We start from the raw sequence: 18,948 nt of genomic DNA on the forward strand, positions 1-18,948 counted from the left end.
GAGTAGTTTTTATTTTCAAAAGAAGCACCTAGCCACTTTCTCACACCAAGGAATGCAGCAGTGCTAGATACAGGGTTTTCATGATGTATATGAAATTGCTGTTATGCAGTTTATTTCTCATTTAAGTCATTTGTTTCACTTTTTATTTTGTTTGAAGTTAGAGTTGCTTTTGTTGGTGTTGATCTTGTGTACTATTGTTTTTAATCACACGTGCATTATCAATGTGCAATGTCATTGTTTTTAATCACTTGTATGTTCATACATTTATATTAACATGTTTCTAAATTATAAAATCTAGAATGGGGAAACTGAAGTTTGATTTCTTTGTGTGTCCTCCTCTAGCCGTACAAGCAAAATGTCATCATAAATCATGACTATCATAGTAAGGTAGAATAAACCTTGTATGAATTCACCATCAAAAGTGCAGTTATGTACAAGAAAAATATAAACAATGTTATATTGGTTATAACACACAAGCTGTTGTAACAAAGTTACACCACACACACTATAAAATATGAATATACACAAAGATTCAGCAGCTTAAACAAATAGAAATGTTTAAGTAGTCTGTCCAGATGCCTGGGTGGCTCATTTGGTTCAGCATCTGGCTCTTGATTTTGGCTCAGGTCGTGATCTGACAGTTGTGAGATCAAGTCCCGAGTCTATGTGGAGCCTGTTTAAGATTCTGTCTCTCTGTCTCTCTGTGTCTCTCTCTTTCCCTCTTTCTCTCTCTCTCTCTCTCTCTCTCTCTCTCCGTCCCTCCCTCCCTCCCTCCCTCTGCCCCTCCCTCCCACCCAAAAGAAAGAAAAAAAGAAAGAAATGTTTAAGTAGTCTTTCTAAGAAGGTTACATTAGCTTAATACTACTGGAGACTAAATTTTCTTGTAACTTGTTTTCTGCCATTCCCAAAACATGGTTTCCATTTCATGGCTCAAGATGACTACTCTAGTCTTGCCTATATTCTAACTCCAGCCTGTAGGAAGGAGGAAAAGAAGGAACAACTTGGAAATTGCATGCATAGTTTAGGCAAGAATTTGGTCATATATTCATACACAGATGAAAGGGAGTCTACAAAATTCTGGTCATGGTGGGAAACAGTATACCAGCTGAATATTGTGCTATCATGGAAAAGCAAAACTGGATACTGTGGAACAATAAGCCATCTCTGGCCCTGATAAGTCATACAAGTCCATATGTGCATCCTTTGTTTAAAACTCTGCTATGTTAGTTTGGAGCCCATGGGCAATTTACTTAATTTACCCAGCCTTTTATGCCACATTATTTATTTATTTAAAAAAATTTTTTTTAATGTTTATTTATTTTTGACAGAGAGAGACAGAGCATGAGCGGGGGAGGGGCAGAGAGAGAGGGAGACACAGAATCCGAAGCAGGCTCCAGGCTCTGAGCTGTCAGCACAGAGCCCTATGCGGGGCTCCAACTCACAGACCATGAGATCATGACCTGAGCCGAAGTTGGACGCCCAACCGACTGAGCCACCCAGGCGCCCCTTTATATGCCACATTATTAAATGAGGGTGATATTAATCACCCTGTAAGATTTTTGTTGTGCTTTTTTAAAATGAGGACAAATTAGGTATGTCATACAATGTCTATCCGAGGATGTGGCATTTGGTGTGAACACTCCGAAATTTCATTTTTTTTTCTACTTCAAATGTCCTCTTTATATACGATGATTGAATTTTGTGAGTGCACAAAAACTAATTTGCTCTAAAATATATAAGCATTGTAACGTATTAATAATAATATAAGACTTAACATGATGCCTGAAATATATATTTATTAGGAAATATGAGAGAATATTTTCCTCCATTATAATGTATTCAGACTTTCTGTGCTTTCTACATTATTTCTAATATCTGTTTCCTCTAGTTAGCTTCACTAAATTAAAAGTAATGGTAACATCTCCCTCTTTCAGGGTACATTTAATACTTTATACTTTACAAATACGAGTGTGTGTGTGTGTGTGTGTGTGTATACACACACATATATATTATCTATGTATATAATGTTTTGGGTTTTTTTTTACATTTTGGTGAGATTAGTCTTAATCAGTTGCTGTTACATTATGTCATAGAGCAAGACTGTCAGTGTTTTTCCAAAATCACAATTTTTAATACATAAATTTAAGCCCCTAAAGATTCAACAGCTAATAGTTGGTGAACTGGCTGTGTTGTTCATGAATCTCACAATCTTTAAAATTACCTGTTTGGGGAAGCTGTTATATAGTTTTAAAAATGTATCTTCTCTTCATCATTATTAACATTACAAAGAACTATCATTAAGCATCTGTCTACAAGAGACACATGCCAAACTGAAATAAAATTAAGCAGCTGACCCACTGTCTGTAGGGAATGTGCTCAGAATTGTTTTTCCTGTCATTGTAATGGAATTGGACTAATCTTTCCCCACGTCTGCTGTGTACCCCTCTTGATCAATAACGCACACTTCCAAGGCAGCTGGGGATTGTGATTCAGCCTGTGTCTCTGTAACAAAGCAGAGGAAACTGGTACATCGGGAATTAAGCGCATGACTTTAGCTTAATTATCAACATAATCCAACCAATGATAAGAACTCTAATTTATAATGCATTTGGCATTTCTGATTTTACACTAGTAGATTTATTTTGCACCTACTTTGTTTCAAACTTCAATTTTTTATTTGAATATGTATGTTTGGATATTTTTATATTCTTTCATAGAGCTATAGCATAAAGAGCTGTATTATGTTAATGGATGTTTCATGTTTTAGTCCAATGAAAACAATTCAGTACACATCTTCAGGAGAAAATAAATCCATTTATTGTTTAAAAATGTGACCTAGTTAAAATTTTTAACATGCTTACTTAAGTCAGTGCTGAATATTATATATAAGTGATGAGTGAATCGCTAAATTCTACCTGAAACCAATTTTACCATATATGTTAACTGACTAGAATTTAAATTAAAAAAGTATTTGTGATTTTCTTGTGAATGTTTGATTAATACTTACTTTAATGCTCGATGCTGAAGTTCTTGAATTCTGTTTACTGATTTAACTCTTAAGGTAAATAGCCGCATGGGAGGTGCACAGTCAGAAAATAAGTACTGAAGTTTGGAGAAAGTATTAAACCATGTTCTAATGGTGTTATCACCACTGTGATATTTGGTTACTAGTTTTGTTTGGTCAGATTTGTTTTGCTTCATTACAAGTGAATGACAGAAAGTGCATTTGTCTGAGGATCTAACAGCCCCCAGGTTTGTATTACACTAGAACATATAGAAACCTTTTAGTCCCAACTAAATTTTGCCTAAGTGGGCAGCCAGATGTTAGGCAATTAGGATTTAGACCATCATTGAGTTATGAGGGTAATGTATAGTTATTTTCAGGCATACAAGAACTTATAAAGTTTGCTACCTACATATTATTAAGGAAGTACTACAGAAATGAGACAAAAAAGGATAAAGGAAAAGGAAAAAAATATAGCTTATGAGAATCTGTGGAATATGAAGTTGCAACACCTTGGATGTTTCTCTGGGAAACCCTATTTTCACACTGAGTTTTATCAGAAGTGCAGTTGAAGGCTTACCCAGGCAGAGACACGAGTTTTAATTTTTATGGCATAGGTACCTGGCCAAGGGTGGTTTTCAATTAGAAGGTGGGGTGAAGGAGTGATTGAAAACCAAAGTGGCCATGCCACAGTAATTCTCATGTTACAGATAAGAAACAGAGGCACAGAAAGGTCAAATAAAATGATGAACCTTAGATTATCTTAGGTCCACAAGTAGTAAGAAGCAGAGCTCAGATCTAGACCTAGGCAGATTTGTGCCAGAGCCCACGTACTTAACCACTGTAGTATTATTTCTTTGAAAATCTAGAAGTCACGAATAAAAAAATAACCTAAAAAAAATCAAAGAGAATTATGTTAATTTTCCCATTTCTTTTATTGTGAATTTTTAAATCACTGTTTGAAGTAGCATTATACTTTAGTACGACATTAAGATGACGAATTCTTGGGCGCCTGGGTGGTTCAGTTGGTTGAGCATCTGATTTCGGCCCAGGTGTTTTGATTTTGCAGTCCGTGAGTTTGAGCCGGGTGTCGGGCTCTGTGGTGACAGCTCAGAGCCTGGAGCCTGTTTTGGATTCTGTGTTTCCTTCTCTCTGTACCTCCCACCCCCGCCCCCCAGCTCTGTCTCTCTCTCTCTCTCTCCCTCAAAAATAAATAAACGTAAAAAATTTAGAAAAAGACGACAAACTCTTAATTTTTAGATATTTTTGATTAAGGACAGAAGAATATTTTAGCTATTGCTGTCTCTTGTGTGTGAATAATTAGTTGCCTCAAATTCAACAAGTTTCTAATCTTTTTTTTTCTTTTTTAACTTTAGCAAACATAAGTACAATACATTTAGATAAAGTTACAACATATACATGACTATAATCTGTTTAAATTACTTTCATTTATCTGTTCATCCATCTCCCTTTCTGTATTTCTATGTATCTGTAGAGATGGAAATATATTCAAGTGATTATATATGGATATAAGAATTATGCATCATGTTTTCAACTGTCTTCCATATACTTTCTGCTATGGTGTCAGTCTTCATAATGAACATGTATACTTTTTTAAAACAAACAAAACTGTAGCAAAAATGAAGGAATGTAAAAAGTGACAACAAAATTTAGCACAAATGCCAAATGTAAAGATCACATTCAATATGATTTATGTGATTGATTTCCTTCCTTTAGTGAAGTGATTCTCATATTAAGTTTTTTAAATATCCAGATTCCCCATCTTTTTCTCCTATTTCTTCTTTGAGTCTCAATTTTTAAATTGAAACCCTGCCTTGAACTTTTCCTGAAGGCTGTCTGAATAATGGGAGATGCCTAAACTTTGTGCTTCTCAGAGTTGGAAAAAAGTGTTAAATGTTGAATGCTTCTTTATTTATCAGTGTTTCTTGGTAGATTTTCATGATATATAAGAACAGAGTCAGTTTCCCTTTCTTACCATTTTATGCCCAGCGTCTCTGTGGTTGGAAAATACAAGATGCTTAACAGACGTTTGCAGTAGATAGACAGTAACATTCAGGGACCAAAATTCCAAAACAGTATCTTATCAATTGGAGGTACTTAAATATATTGTAAGCTAAGTATGTTGAAACCATATATTTGGAGAGGTTCCTTTAAATACCTTCTTTTCACAGTTAACTTTGCTATGAGGTCATGGAAGGAATTAAAATCTAACAAGTGTAATCTATGAAGATATTCTAGGTATGTTTTATTTCTGCCAAGGAGATATAACTGGGTAGTAAAATGTCTACAAATTTAATTAAAAAGAAATACTCTTTGAAATAATTTTTATAAATTGCATATACACACCTCATAAATAAGAATTTCAGATAAATCAGACTTTGGCTGTTAATTTTGTCTCCATATAATTTCTGAATTTACGTCTTGAGAATTTTTCTTCCTTCAACTTTAAAATTTGTGAGAGCAAAATAATTTAATAAAATTACTGAAAATACCACCTCCTATATTGAGCTCAGAAACAAATTGATTAAATACTAGAGAGCATTGCAGTACATGCGCCATCATGCCGTTTTTTTTCCCCGCATCTTTCAGGATTTTTGTTTCCTCTTTTATTTCTTTCTTTGGGTTTTTTTGGTTCAGTTGCACTTTTGCTTCTCCCATCTGATCTAAATCCTGATCTTCTCCCAAAAAGTGTTCATCATTCATTTATTTTGAAACAAAGAATATGCAATTGTGGACATTAGGGTATAGGGTGAGGTATGGTCTCTTTTCATGAATTACTAAATTACAGTATATGTTGACCTCAGAATAATGGTTTATGGAGTGATTCGGTAATCTTATTTTTGCATAGATACAAGGACAATGCCCAGGAGCATAAGAACTTTCTTGAAACAATAGAAAAACTAGATTTATTATTACCTTAAAAACAACATTTCTCCCTAGAAAATGTAAAAATCCGTACAGCTCAGATATCTTAAATTCCACGGGAATATTAGGTTTTTGGCTGATACCCTGCAGGAAATGAAAATGATTATTTGGAACAATTTAATTGGTATTCATTCAATAAATACCAAAGTGCAAGTTGTGGGCTGATTTGAATACTAATGTCTGAACTACAAGCATGAAATCAAAGTGTTAGATGGTTTTAGCACAGAATGCCATTGCTAATTAAATTTTTCCAGTAACTGTGCACAGCAATAGGATTCATAGGGAGTGCACAGATATTTAAGGTTATTTATTTCTGCCACGTGACTTTTTTTTCTCTGAAAATATTTTATTGTACAAATTGACATTTACCAGGTGGTGACAAAGTTAACAGTCTCAGTATTTCCTTTCATTCAACTTAATGTTTTCCTTATAAAACTTGCCGAAGCTTGAAAGCTTGTATAGTAAGTAGTCCCTTGCTAATACACAGGAGATACACTCCAAGATCCCAGTGGATTCCTAGAACTGTGGGAAGCACTGAACCCTATATATATATTTTTTTCCTACATACACATGCTTATGATCAAGCTTAATTAATAAATTAGGCATAGTAAAGATTAACAATAACTAATAATGAAAAGAATAATTATAACAATATATTGTAGTAGAAGTTATGTGAATGTGGTCTGTCTCAAAATATCTGATTGTACTCTACTCACCCTTCTTCTTGTGATGATGTGGGATGATAAAATGTCTGTGTGATGAAATGAAGTAGGGAGAGTGGCATAGGCATTGTGATGTCACATTAGGCTGTTGTTGACCTGACGTTATGACAGGATCATCTGCCCCCACTGTAGGTAGCTGAAACCCCAGAAAGCAAAACCATAGATAAGAGGGGCCTGCTACATAACCAAATGTATAGTTAACATTTCAAAAGGCAAATTTAAATAAAGTTTTAAAAAATGTTTGTTTATTTATTTTTTGAGGAAGGGAGGGAGGGTGGAGAGAGAAAAAGAGCAGGGGAGGGGCAGAGAGAGAGGGAGAGAGAATCTCAAGCAGGCTCCACTCAGCAGAGCCGGATGCAGGGATCAAACTCACAAACCATCTAACTCATGAACCCTGAGATCAGTGACCTGAGCTGAAACCAAGTGTCTGTCGCTCAGCTAACCCAAGCCACCCAGGTGCCCCTTCAAAGACAAATTTTGAAGAGCACTAATTACAAGTGATTAGTAATTAAGATCCCTTTTTTATTATATATAGGGTCTAAGTCAGTAAGCAAATCAAGTATGATTTTTCAGTCATTTTAAATAGGATAACATGAGAATCTGTATTTTAAATCCTAATTAAATGTTCAGATTTTCTTTTAGAATTGCATAACACTGAAATTATTTTGTATGGATCTGTGTCAAAGATAACACTTTAGAATGTTTTGTGGGAAGCAGCCCTCCAGTAAACTCTTAAATCCAGCATTCTTTATGAAACGTTTAGAAAAATAAACTTTTTTTCTAAAAAAAAACTCCCCCAAACCCTTAAGCTAACATTGAAGCTTTTAAATTAACTGTATTTAATTCATTTACATTCTTTTAATATTTGACATGAATTCTTATTTAGTATAATTTGTCAGTGCCTATCATATTTTTCTAGTTTTGAATATTGCCTTTTTATGAAGAAGACATTCATTAACAAAATTATATACGATGCTGCAATAAGGTAGGTGTGACCCAGTTGCAGGTTGGTACTGAGATCAGATAGTGAGTCTCCTACTACATCTGTTTAGCTCTTACCATATCTGCATTGGGAGCTTGGTCATGAACAACTCCATAAACCATCCAAGTGTCCAGGGTCACATCTTACTTGAATGCTTATCTGTGCTAAGAGCCGAGGTCCATGGTCATTGCTGTGAATGGTGCACTTCAAGGCCATGAATAACCTGGAGCTCTCAAGCAATCAGTGAGTGCATTCTCCTCTGGGTCAGGACAAGCTGTATATGGAGTCATGTTACCTGCTGGCTCCTTAAGAATGGTGTGTGAGCAACCTTGACAAACAGGCAATAGCTTTATAATCAATTAAAAAGATTCTCCAGTCTGGTTCAACTTGTGCTTAAACTTTTTCATTTACCATGTGCATACACGGTGGTTCATCACACAGTTATCCTATTTTCTGCCACATAGTATGGACTTCAATTTCCACTTTAATGACAACTGTTGTCACACTGAGTGACAACCGAGTTCTCTACAACTCTGTGACTGTCTTCATTTAAGATGTGCTTGCTCTGTGGTATAAATGGTAAAAATCGTAAATTGGAACTATATAGTTCTGGGTTCATATTATGACCCCACGACTGTACCTTCATATCACTTACTATATGCTTATCCCTTTCGTGCAGAGGGTTGATCTCATGTTAAGTGTTCTTACTGCAGTAAATTTTTAAAAAATAGAAGTGATACAGTTTTGATGACAAACTGGATGTAAGGTGTGGGAGAAAGAAAAAATTGGAAGGATGATTTTGAGATTTGCATTTTGGGAACTGACTGAATGATAGTGCCATGTATGAGGGTGAGGCAACCTGGAAGGAAACATAAAGAGGACGAGAAATAAAGAGTCCATCATAGCTGGGCTGCCTTTTAGAAACCTTAGTTAGGTATCAAATAGCCACTTGTCTATTTGGTAGTTAACATAAAAGTAAAAACTAGTGGAAATGCAGAGGGAACTTGATAAGAGTGTAATTGTAGCAGAAGATTTTAATAAAGAATCATATCTCTAAAATAGAGCCAAGAATTCTTTTTATTTTCACTTCTCCAAACATAGCCCTTCCTATAGCATTCAACCCAGATGGTTGCCTATTTTTAACCACAGTCAACGTCAGAGCTTTTATAGTACATTCTCATTATAATAAAAGCATTTTCTTACCAGCGAGCAGTCAAATCTGTGCAGAATTCATACATCCTTCTAAACCACCACAAACTCTCTATTTTTTTCTCTTTAAATTCCTCCTTATTTTTTCATCCTGTCTTTCCCTTCTTATTAATTCCTCTTCTTTTACCTAACTCCTTAAATTGCTTAGACACTTTTGCATTTCAGCTGACTTTTAGAATCCATATATTTGGGATCGTATATCATTGTTGTTCTCCTCACAATTTCTTATTAGTAAATGCGTCAGATTATTTCATTGTGTTATGATTTGCTTTCTTTCTTGCCCATAATCATTGCCAATGTATTTTAAAATATTTTGATTCAGAGTGTTGAGAGACTCATTTTAGCATCATCTCCTTTCTCTAGATTCATTGCTTAAGCTGGTGTATCTCCTACTCCATGGTTATATTAACTAGCACCAAAGCTGTGCAGAAGTTATATAGAATATTTCTTTTTTAAAGTTTTATTATTTATTTATTTACTTATTTATTTATTTATTTATTCATTCATTCATTCATTCATTTGAGAGTGAGAGAGTATACAAGCAGGGGAAAGGGGCAGAGAGAGGGAGAGAGAGAGAAAGAGAGAGAGAGTCAGTGAATATAGGGGAGAGGTGCAGGGGGAGGGAGAGAGAGAATCTCAAATAGTTACATGCTCAGTGCAGAGCGTGACCCAAGACCCTGACCCTGGGATCATGACCTGAGCCAAAATCAGTAGTCAGATGCTCAACCCATTGGGCCACCCAGTAGCCCTATACAGAATATTTCTGACTACCCCTAGTAATCCAGTTCATTTGGTATTTAATACTCTTTTTTAGTTCCTGTCCATTGAGCCATATCTCTCTATATAAGTTTTTGGTATTTCTTTTTAACATCTTGGTTTGCTAACAAATTGATTTTAAGATGTTCTAAATATATCATTTGACTTTCATATGCATTTGTCCCCTCTGGTGTGTCTGCTGCAAGGTGAAAACCACTTTTAATACCCTGCTTTACAATTATCTTTTGTATTGACAATTAAGCACCCAGTCATCTATTTTTTCAAGCCTAAAATATCCCCCAAATGCTTTAACTTTTCTCCCCAAGATATTTTGGTTTGTTTGCCTTTTACTAAATCTTTCTATTTTATAATTGTTAATTCAAACAAGCCTCAGTGCTGAATGACCACCAAGATCAAGATAATTTATATGAAAGTATTTTGTAAACTATAAAATGCTATTTAAACATAATGTATTTTTTATTGCCATAATTTAGAGGAAAGATTTGTAGTTTAGAGAAAAAGTTGTTCTTCTTAGGCTTTATTTCTCACAGGGACATATGTGCGTATACAAGTTTCTGGAGGGACCTTAGGTAAAAAGATATCTTGGCTGCGTCACCTTCTTGCGTGTGACTTTAACGGATAGTCTTTCAGCTTTAATTTAGTAATTTTGTCAAATACAGAGAGAAAAATATTGTATAAATTTCAACAAAAGGCTTGAGGTAGTTTTAAAAGCAGACATGAAATTGGGTCTTCATAATAGGAGAAGAAACAACACATCAACATAATAAGAATGAAGTATAAATTTGATAGTAAGCTTGAAGGCAGCTGAGGTAGATGGAGAAATGTAATTGTATTTAGCTCTCTTTATGGGAAGGAAGAAATCACACAAATTTCTCAATGTAATCAATATCTTCCTCTCCCACTTCCTGAAAAACTCAAGAATCTCATTCTATAGGCAGAATGATAGACATTATATGTAAGTATAGAGACACAATAAATGTTATTTCTTTTTTTTTAAAATTTTTTTTTTCAACGTTTTTTTTTATTTTTGGGACAGAGAGAGACAGAGCATGAACGGGGGAGGGGCAGAGAGAGAGGGAGACACAGAATCGGAAACAGGCTCCAGGCTCTGAGCCATCAGCCCAGAGCCCGACGCGGGGCGCGAACCCACGGACCGCGAGATCGTGACCTGGCTGAAGTCGGACGCCCAACCGACTGCGCCACCCAGGCGCCCCTTATTAAAAAATTTAAATGCAAAAATAGTAATGGTTTCCTGCTTATTGGCTTAGTGTTTCATATTTGTAATTGCTAAGAATAAAGATAAGTGCTATTGGGATACTCTGTTAAATGAAATTTTGAGCTAAATGAGTCTCATGATGTGTAAAAAAAAAATAAAGGAAATAGCGTATTGATTGCGTACATTGAATTAAAAAAATGCTATCGTATTGCTTAGTTATTTTTTTCCTGATGTAAAAAATACAGAATCAAAGATTTCCTTGAATGGTGGTACCTTAATTGCAATTTTAATTCCCAGTTTAATTTCTTTAAGTATAAATAATTTGATATGGTAATGTTCTTAGCAGATTTTTTTTTTTTAACGGAAGCCATGGGAGCAAAATGTGTATTAGGTAATGTCCACACAAGTCATGTTTTCCAGTAGATTTCTTTAGTTCAGAATGTGTCTTGTCCTTCCAAAACTGTTCTTTGAACAAATATCATTGATCAGGAAAGCAGTTGTAATTTCCAGTGGAAAAAAAAGGATGATTATTTACCTAGGAGACCATTTTACACAGATAACTGGTGTATTTGACCTCATCTTATGAACAATTAAATGCACCATCAATGGAAATGTTAGCTGAACGTGCAAAAGAATCAATCAGATACTTCTCAAGAGTGTTCTTACTCACATATGGTTATATTTGTTTATTACAGAATTATCTAAATATTACACTCTATGAAATAGAGTGTGAGTAGAGTATGAAGCAGGCATATGTTTACTTAGCCATCTCTTAGAAAGAGGAAATTTTCCAATTGATTTTAAGCAGTGATTAAATATTATAAAAGTAAATGTGCTATCATTATTGCAAACTTTTCATGACAGATTAGCATTACATTTTAAAAGCTGGGTTCAAATAAATTATTATATAAAAATAAGAGTCACTTTTGCTCTGAGAGTAATTCCCATTCCTTACAGTGTGAAGTAACATGGGAAGCTCTATGTTCTTCTGTTTTATTTTTAGTGACTGATTAAATTTGGACTATTTCAGATAGAATGAGATAAAGCTTTATTTTGTGCCTTATTTAATTTCCAGAAACTGTTGACCAGAGACAGAATATTAGGGATTAGTTTTGTTATGTGGTAGCAACTAGCAATACATCCCTGTGGGAACATGTTAAATGAGTGTAAATCAGCTTAAATTAGTTGATATTTATTTGGTGCTCACATTTCACATGAGCAAGGATATATAAATAAGTGTTGTTGGGGTCAAGAATGTTCTGTCTTCAGGGCGCCTGGGTGACTCAGTTGGTTGAGCGTCTGACTTCGGCTCAGGTCATGATTTCATGGGCTGTGGGTTCGAGCCCTGCGTGGGGCTCTGTGCTGACAGCTTGGAGCCTGGAGCTTGCTTCGGATTCTGTGTCTCCCCCTTCGGATTCTGTGTCTCTGACCCTCCCCCATTCATGCTCTGTGTCTCTCTCTGTCTCAAAAATAAATAGACATTAAAAAAATTAAAAAAAAAAAAGAATGTTCTGTCTTATTCTAGGTTCTTGTAGCTGAAGTAAGAATCAAATTGACATAATAGAGATTAGCAGGAGAAAATCAAATTTAATTTAGTATGTACAGGGAATCCACATAGACATGGAAGTTCTAAAGGCAGTCAGGAAAAATGAGGTATATATGTTATCCTGAAATAAGAAGGAGTGGGAAGAGGTCTGGAACTTCAAACGGAGGGAATGCAATTCACAGGAAAATAAAAAAAAGTGAATATATGGTAAACGAATGTTTGCCTTGCCACAGATGCGTTTTTCAGATAAAACTTATTTCTGGTAAACACTTATTTTGGGAAAGAGCCCCAGGGTAGATTTTTTTTGTGCAGTTAAGGGAGTGGCAAAAGTTTCTCTTGAGACTGTAAGGTCTCAGTTGTCTTTAGCTCAAAGTACTACATATGCCAAGTGGCCCAACTTGGCTCCTACATTGTTTATCTTACTAATTTCTTGAAAAGTAAAAAAATAATGTGAAATATAATACTAAGTCTCAAACCTTTCCTGGAGAGAATTTGGATATATACATATTTTATTTTTATGAACTCTAAGTAGGTACATATGTTTAAATGCGTAATGGGAATTAATGGTGTGTAAAGCTAATATTTTATTGGCTAGGTACTTCACTTTTAAGAACTGAATCAGGTAAAAAAGTTCAAGGAAAAAAAGAGTAAATGGCAGAGAGGCAAGAGCTTACAACTTAGAAAGTGCTTGAGGACTGAATTTTGTAGCTTTTTTACATCCATTATTTTTCTGTTCACAACTCTAACTTCACTTGGATGATTTGCATCGGTAGTGTCTTAAAGTGCTTTGTCAGTCTGGAGACTAAGAGTCTAGTGTAAATATAGTTGCTGCTTGGAGTTGGAGTAACCACTCAGGATATCAGTAGACTTTTATTAATGAGCTCAACAACTACTCCATTTGATCACGTCATTCATTCTCTTGCCTAAAGTTTTTCATTTGTGTCTTCAGGATAATGTAAAATCCATGGTGTTGTATATAAAGTGATTTACAATTTGTCCCTGCCCACTTCACTGGCCTCATCTGCCCTTATTTGTCTTACTCTAAAGGCTCTCCTTTAGCCATATTGCCCTAAAGGAATGCGCTCACAGTTGGTTTTTTTTATGCAAAATTTTTCTTTGCAACTTGTAGAAGTTATATTGAAGTGTTCATGACCTGATTATGAAGCCTTTCCTGTTGAGAATACCTTTTATTTTAAGTAAACTAATGGTTAGGAAGAAGTGCAAATAAAAAGGAAAGCAAAATAGATATTGTGATTTTTTGGCTTGTTTTTGAAAATTAAATCTTAAAAAAGGAGGAAAAAGGAATATGATTCTTGGAACTATTGACCTTTTTCTATTATTCTGTTTCTGGGAATGAAGTAGAGACAGGTTTAGAAAGGATCTCTAATGTCACGGTAGAACTCAGAAAGCCAGTGTAAGTCACTGACTTTAATATTTCCAATATTCCAATATTAAACATTAACAATTTACATGAAGAATCATTTAAATGCACATGGAGGTTATGAGTATGTCTGTGGGCATGTGAGGCCCATATATCCATACTGCATAAATGCATGCACACACACATATGCAGATATACACACTCTTTTTATGTCCTCATCCTCTTCTATAACATTTCACTAAATGATGTATTTTCTCATTGATCAGACCTTGGCTTTTTAATTTTATTTTATACTTTTCCACTAGGAATACATTATATATTTTAGCTATATTTTCTGTAATCCCATAAATATTTCAGTGTAGTGTGATATATTGTCTATAACAATTAAGAGATAGTAATAAGCATGTGAAGGACTCTAGTGAGGAACCCACTCCCAGGCTATCATCAGTTCAAACATCAATATCAGAATCCTTATATATGAACAAAAGTGGAATTAAAAATATTTTCCAAGGTGTATAGTTGGCAAGAAAGTATTGTTTGGTCTTATCTGCTCTTGCATAATTGGATCATAAGAATAAACAAGCCTAACCTTGCAGGGAGTGGTCATGTGGGTCTTGAGACCCTTTCAAGAGTGTTCCCACTTGACAGAGGATTCTGTTGTCTGATTCCACAAGCCTATTAGCTGAACCTGCCCTTAGTATATTTTCACATTTTTTGTTGGTATGAACCTTTCTTTCAGTGTATTTGTTGTTATGCACAGAAAGAACAGGAACCTCTTTGATCTTACAGAACAGGAATGATTGTTTTAGGTGGCAGAATTTGCTTTTTGACTTGCTCTCTCTGTTTGATGTTTGGTCGCAAGGTTGTTGGGGAGTAGGGTCTGATGCCTCCACTTTGCGTCTTTACGTTGGAGGTTACAAATGAGCACCTCAAAGAACCTGATAATTGTGAGCCAACAAATTGTCTTAGGTCAGTTTTTATGGTTCTAGTTACAACTTTTATATTCAACTGTTTCTTTGACATACCCTCTTAGACTCCTCAATGTAAGTATGTCCAAAGGCAAATTTATGCTATTTCTTTTCCAAATTGTCCACATCTCTGAAATAGCAACTACTGTCCATTCTTTGGGGGCAATTCCAAAGAATGGAATCATTCTTAATGCCTCCTATTCTGTGACACAACACACAATCAACAGATCCCACGGATTTTATCTCCTTAGTATCCTGCAAATCTATCCATTTCTTGTTAAAAGTTTTCCATGTGTCTTGGGATGAACACAAAACTTCTTACTTAATATGTCCTAAATTTCCAGTACAATCAGGATTCTCCTCATCTTTTCATTTTCATCTACATCCTTGATTTTTCCTCTGCTCAGGAGTCCTACTTTTTTTTCCCTTACTATTCCCATCACACTAACCTTCTTTATCCTTATAATATTCTACCTTATTTTTCTTTGCAGAGTAGAATCTGTCTTATCTTTTTTTTTTAAATGTTAATGGAAACATCACTTTGTCATTTATGTCCGGTCCACCTGATTATGTCAAATTCAGGATTACAGGAGAGCATAGCAAGGCAGGGGCAAAAGGGCTCTCCTGTTAAATTTATGTATATTTAGGTTAGTCATCATTTTCTGTCTCTTTCACTGGACTCTAATTTCCACAAGGGACCAGTCATGCCAGCTTTTCCATACCACTGTCTCCCCTAGTACCTAATTCTTTGCCTACCATGTAGTAACACCTAATAAATAGGTGAATAAATTCATGTGAAACTTTTTCAAATGTATATGATCTACAATAGAGCAAAAATAAAATGATAAGCACTTTATTGGAGATTCAGGAGAGAAAAATCCTGAGTTTTCCAGGAAGCAAGAAGTGGTAAATAAAACATTTTTATCTATTAACAGGAATGTGAGATGATTAAGTACCACCTTGTCTTTATTTATTGTCTTATCAATTCTTTTTTAAAATATGAAAATATAATAACATTCTGCTGATGTTACAGGTTTTTATTGTTTTTTTTCCCTTAACGGTTTCATTTCTTAACATTAGAGGCTCCTAAAATGAGAGTTACAAGAACATGATCATGATTTTACCTGATTCTTGACTAAATTTTGTCTCATTTTCACCTTGCTAATCTGTTTTACTCCTCTCTCATATCCCACTGCCTTATTTCTTTGTCTACTTCCTTCACAATTCACACTAGAAAATACATTTTGTATTGAGACCCAGTACACATTTCTTACTAAATGATTATAGATGAATATAAATATATGCTCAGTGCAGCATATAACCTGAGGAACACAGAACAAAACACTACATGATTATAGTTCCATCCTTCCTACCATGAACAAAAAGACCCTACTTCCATCTGATGCATTATCATAGTAGTGGCCCATAGGCTGATGCGTCTATGAGTAATTTACGAAGACTATTCCCCAGATGCTTTTATTTTGCTTAAATCACTAATGATGAAAGGAGAGGAAATGAATTTAATGTAATTTTGTTAAAAGAAATATATTGAATCAGAATAGTAATGCATAATGTGGAATCCCTTTAATTGAAGCGTTTAATATAAGAAAGAAGACTTACCGCTATGTTATGGTTGGTGTAGCCTTAGATAATTTCTGTCTCATATCCTGGTGATCTTTCTTTTACTAGGTGAGTCAGAAAAAAATATTTTAAAATATGTAAGTTAACATGTTAGCTTTTTCCTAATGGAAGAATATTTAGTTAAAGTGAAAATTTCAAAATTAATACATTGTATTAGCTTTTTTATTACCAAGAGTATTTATAACTTTAATGCTTGATATGGTATATATTCTGGCTCTATGCATTTAGTGTAAAATGGGGCATAATCCTTTTTGTGTGTGTTTTAATGTGGTTATGGCTTTTTTACATAAGTGTTTGAATAGTTTCTTTCAAATTATTCTTAATGAGATTTAACATTATTTTAGTTAAGAAAAAAGAATTTTAAATTCTTTTTAATGAGATACAATTTGGAGTCCTCCTTTACATATGGCATGCTCAATTTGGTGATGCACATTTCAAATAATCACAGCATTTATGAAAAAATTTGTCCTATTCTCTTAGCTGCTTTGTCAGCAGAGATAGGGAGCTTCTCTGCTTATCCAGTACTCAGTATGACCGCTGTTGTCCTGTATTTCTAAACTTTGTCAGGTATGTTCAAAGTTTAGATTTGTAGGAAGTCAGTAAAGAACAAGGAATGATGATTGAGGCTTATTTATTCTTGTGGATCTAAGGAAGGAATGGTAGGTCATTTGAAACTGCATGTTTACAGATTTGTTAGCAGTCTTAAATTGCGATTAAGATAGAGATGGAGCACTTTTAAAATTATATGTTTTGATTTCCATTAAGAAAAAGTAAACAAAAAAACCACAAAAAAAAGAAAGAAAAGAAAAAAGAAAAAACCTCAGGGCCTGACAGTTTCATTGTTAAATTCCTTCAAGGAACAGTTAATCCAGGGCGATATAATTCAGGGCATGGACAAAGATAAAAAATTACCCAAATCATTTAATAATTAAGCTAAACTGATTCTAAAATACTGTGACAAAGCACAAACTATGAGCTAATGTTCTCCTAGTTGAGTTAATAAGACCCTAATCCTTTGAGATACTCTGTCAAAACTAAGAATTTTGGCAGGTGTGTTTCGTTAATCTTAGGAAAATTATTCTACTCTTGGAGATCCACAATAAACATTAACTCATTAAAATGATCTGGAAAGTCCTTTACGAAATAAATAAATATGTTTAACCTAGAGTTGCCAATTTTTTTTTTTCTGATAAATACGGGTTTAATGATACATTGTTCTTCACACAGATGGCTACAGAGGGTTTATAATCCGGGCTATATAGCCATGCAACACAGACCAGTTAGCTGAGTGGCTTACCAGATACAGTGCTAGATTGGCTTTTCAAGGAACATATGTTGAGATACAGAAATATATACCAAGGTCACTTTCAAGAGATAGATATAAAATTCCTATAGTAGTAAATTGACAGACTAAAAACAGAAGTTTACATTAGAAACTAAATCAAAACAAAATAAAATATCAAACAAGCAAAAGGGCACTTACTAAATATTAATTACCTTAATGATAGATAGGAGTAGAATAATACTAATAACATCATATATATCCTCTATCATTTGTCTAGTAATAGAAAGTGAATATTATAATAAATTCAACCTCTTAAAAAATTAAATAATTTTCTCCTCTCTCCACCTGCAAAGTTTTCCCTAATATTTTTTACCTTATAACTTTTTATCCATTGCCTTCATCTTCTGATGTCTATAGGTCATACTGGAAAATCTACAAACATTGGTTGAAAATCAAATAAAACATTATACCTCTCAAAAACTGTATTTGTTTCATATGGTTTGAGTCATGTACTCAATCTCTTATCCTTATTGATTGTGAAAGTTTTAGATGACATGTAATTCCCAAGGATATTTTTCTGTTTTTCTGTATATTTAGTGTGTTTGTGGTAATCAAGTTCTGAGCAGGTATTTAAGGATGTATTTTGTCCTCTAGTCTGCATAGTTTAAGTGCTTGGCCACTTTGATTCAGAAAATCTTGCCAAGGTACCATGCCATAAAATTCCTTAAGGATTTTTATTCTGTAACAGTCATTTTTATTTTATTTTTTATTCTTTTAAAGTTTATTTATTTATTTTCGAGAAAGTGAGCAAGCAGGGGTGGGTCAGAGAGAGAAAGAGAGGGAGAGAGAGAGAGAATCCCAATCAGGCTGCACATTGTCAGCACAGAGCCGGACTTGGGGCTCCAAGTCACGAACTGAGAGATGATATAACCTGAGCCAAAACCAAGAGTCAGGTGCTCAACCAACTGAGCCACCTAGGTGCCCCAAAAGTGATTTTTAAAACAGACATCATCACAAATGGGTATTCATAAAACTATATTACATTAAGGTAGAAATGGCTCTGTGAAAGTTTTGAAAGTCCAGTTTAAGCTATTGTGAATATCAACCACAATTATGCAAAAACATAAACACATGCATGGCAAAAATTCTCTACTTTACAAAATGCATAGTTTCAAAAATAGGTGTATTTAATCTTTGTAAAATAGAAAACCTATAAGTTAGATATAATTAAATATCTATTTAAATAACAGCGAATATGGGGATGCCTGGGT

General features: G+C 34.4%; 1 protein-coding gene and 1 long non-coding RNA gene across 13 annotated transcripts in view; one reads left to right on the forward strand and one right to left on the reverse strand.

The window, feature by feature from the left end:
• Positions 1-6,721, reverse strand: part of LOC121016157 (uncharacterized) — a 43,463-nt gene extending 36,742 nt beyond the window's left edge. Inside the window, exon 1 of the long non-coding RNA XR_005784136.1 lies at positions 6,667-6,721. This is a non-coding gene — a long non-coding RNA (uncharacterized LOC121016157). The remainder of the gene's footprint in view (positions 1-6,666) is intronic.
• The window catches only part of KCNT2 (potassium sodium-activated channel subfamily T member 2), a 361,485-nt gene that overhangs the window by 134,286 nt on the left and 208,251 nt on the right, over positions 1-18,948 (forward strand). The gene's annotated exons all lie outside the window — the stretch shown is intronic.

The sequence above is a fragment of the Herpailurus yagouaroundi genome, unplaced genomic scaffold (assembly GCF_014898765.1).
Source record: "Herpailurus yagouaroundi ecotype Mexico unplaced genomic scaffold, PumYag 209, whole genome shotgun sequence".
Classification (NCBI taxonomy): Eukaryota; Metazoa; Chordata; class Mammalia; order Carnivora; family Felidae; genus Herpailurus; species Herpailurus yagouaroundi.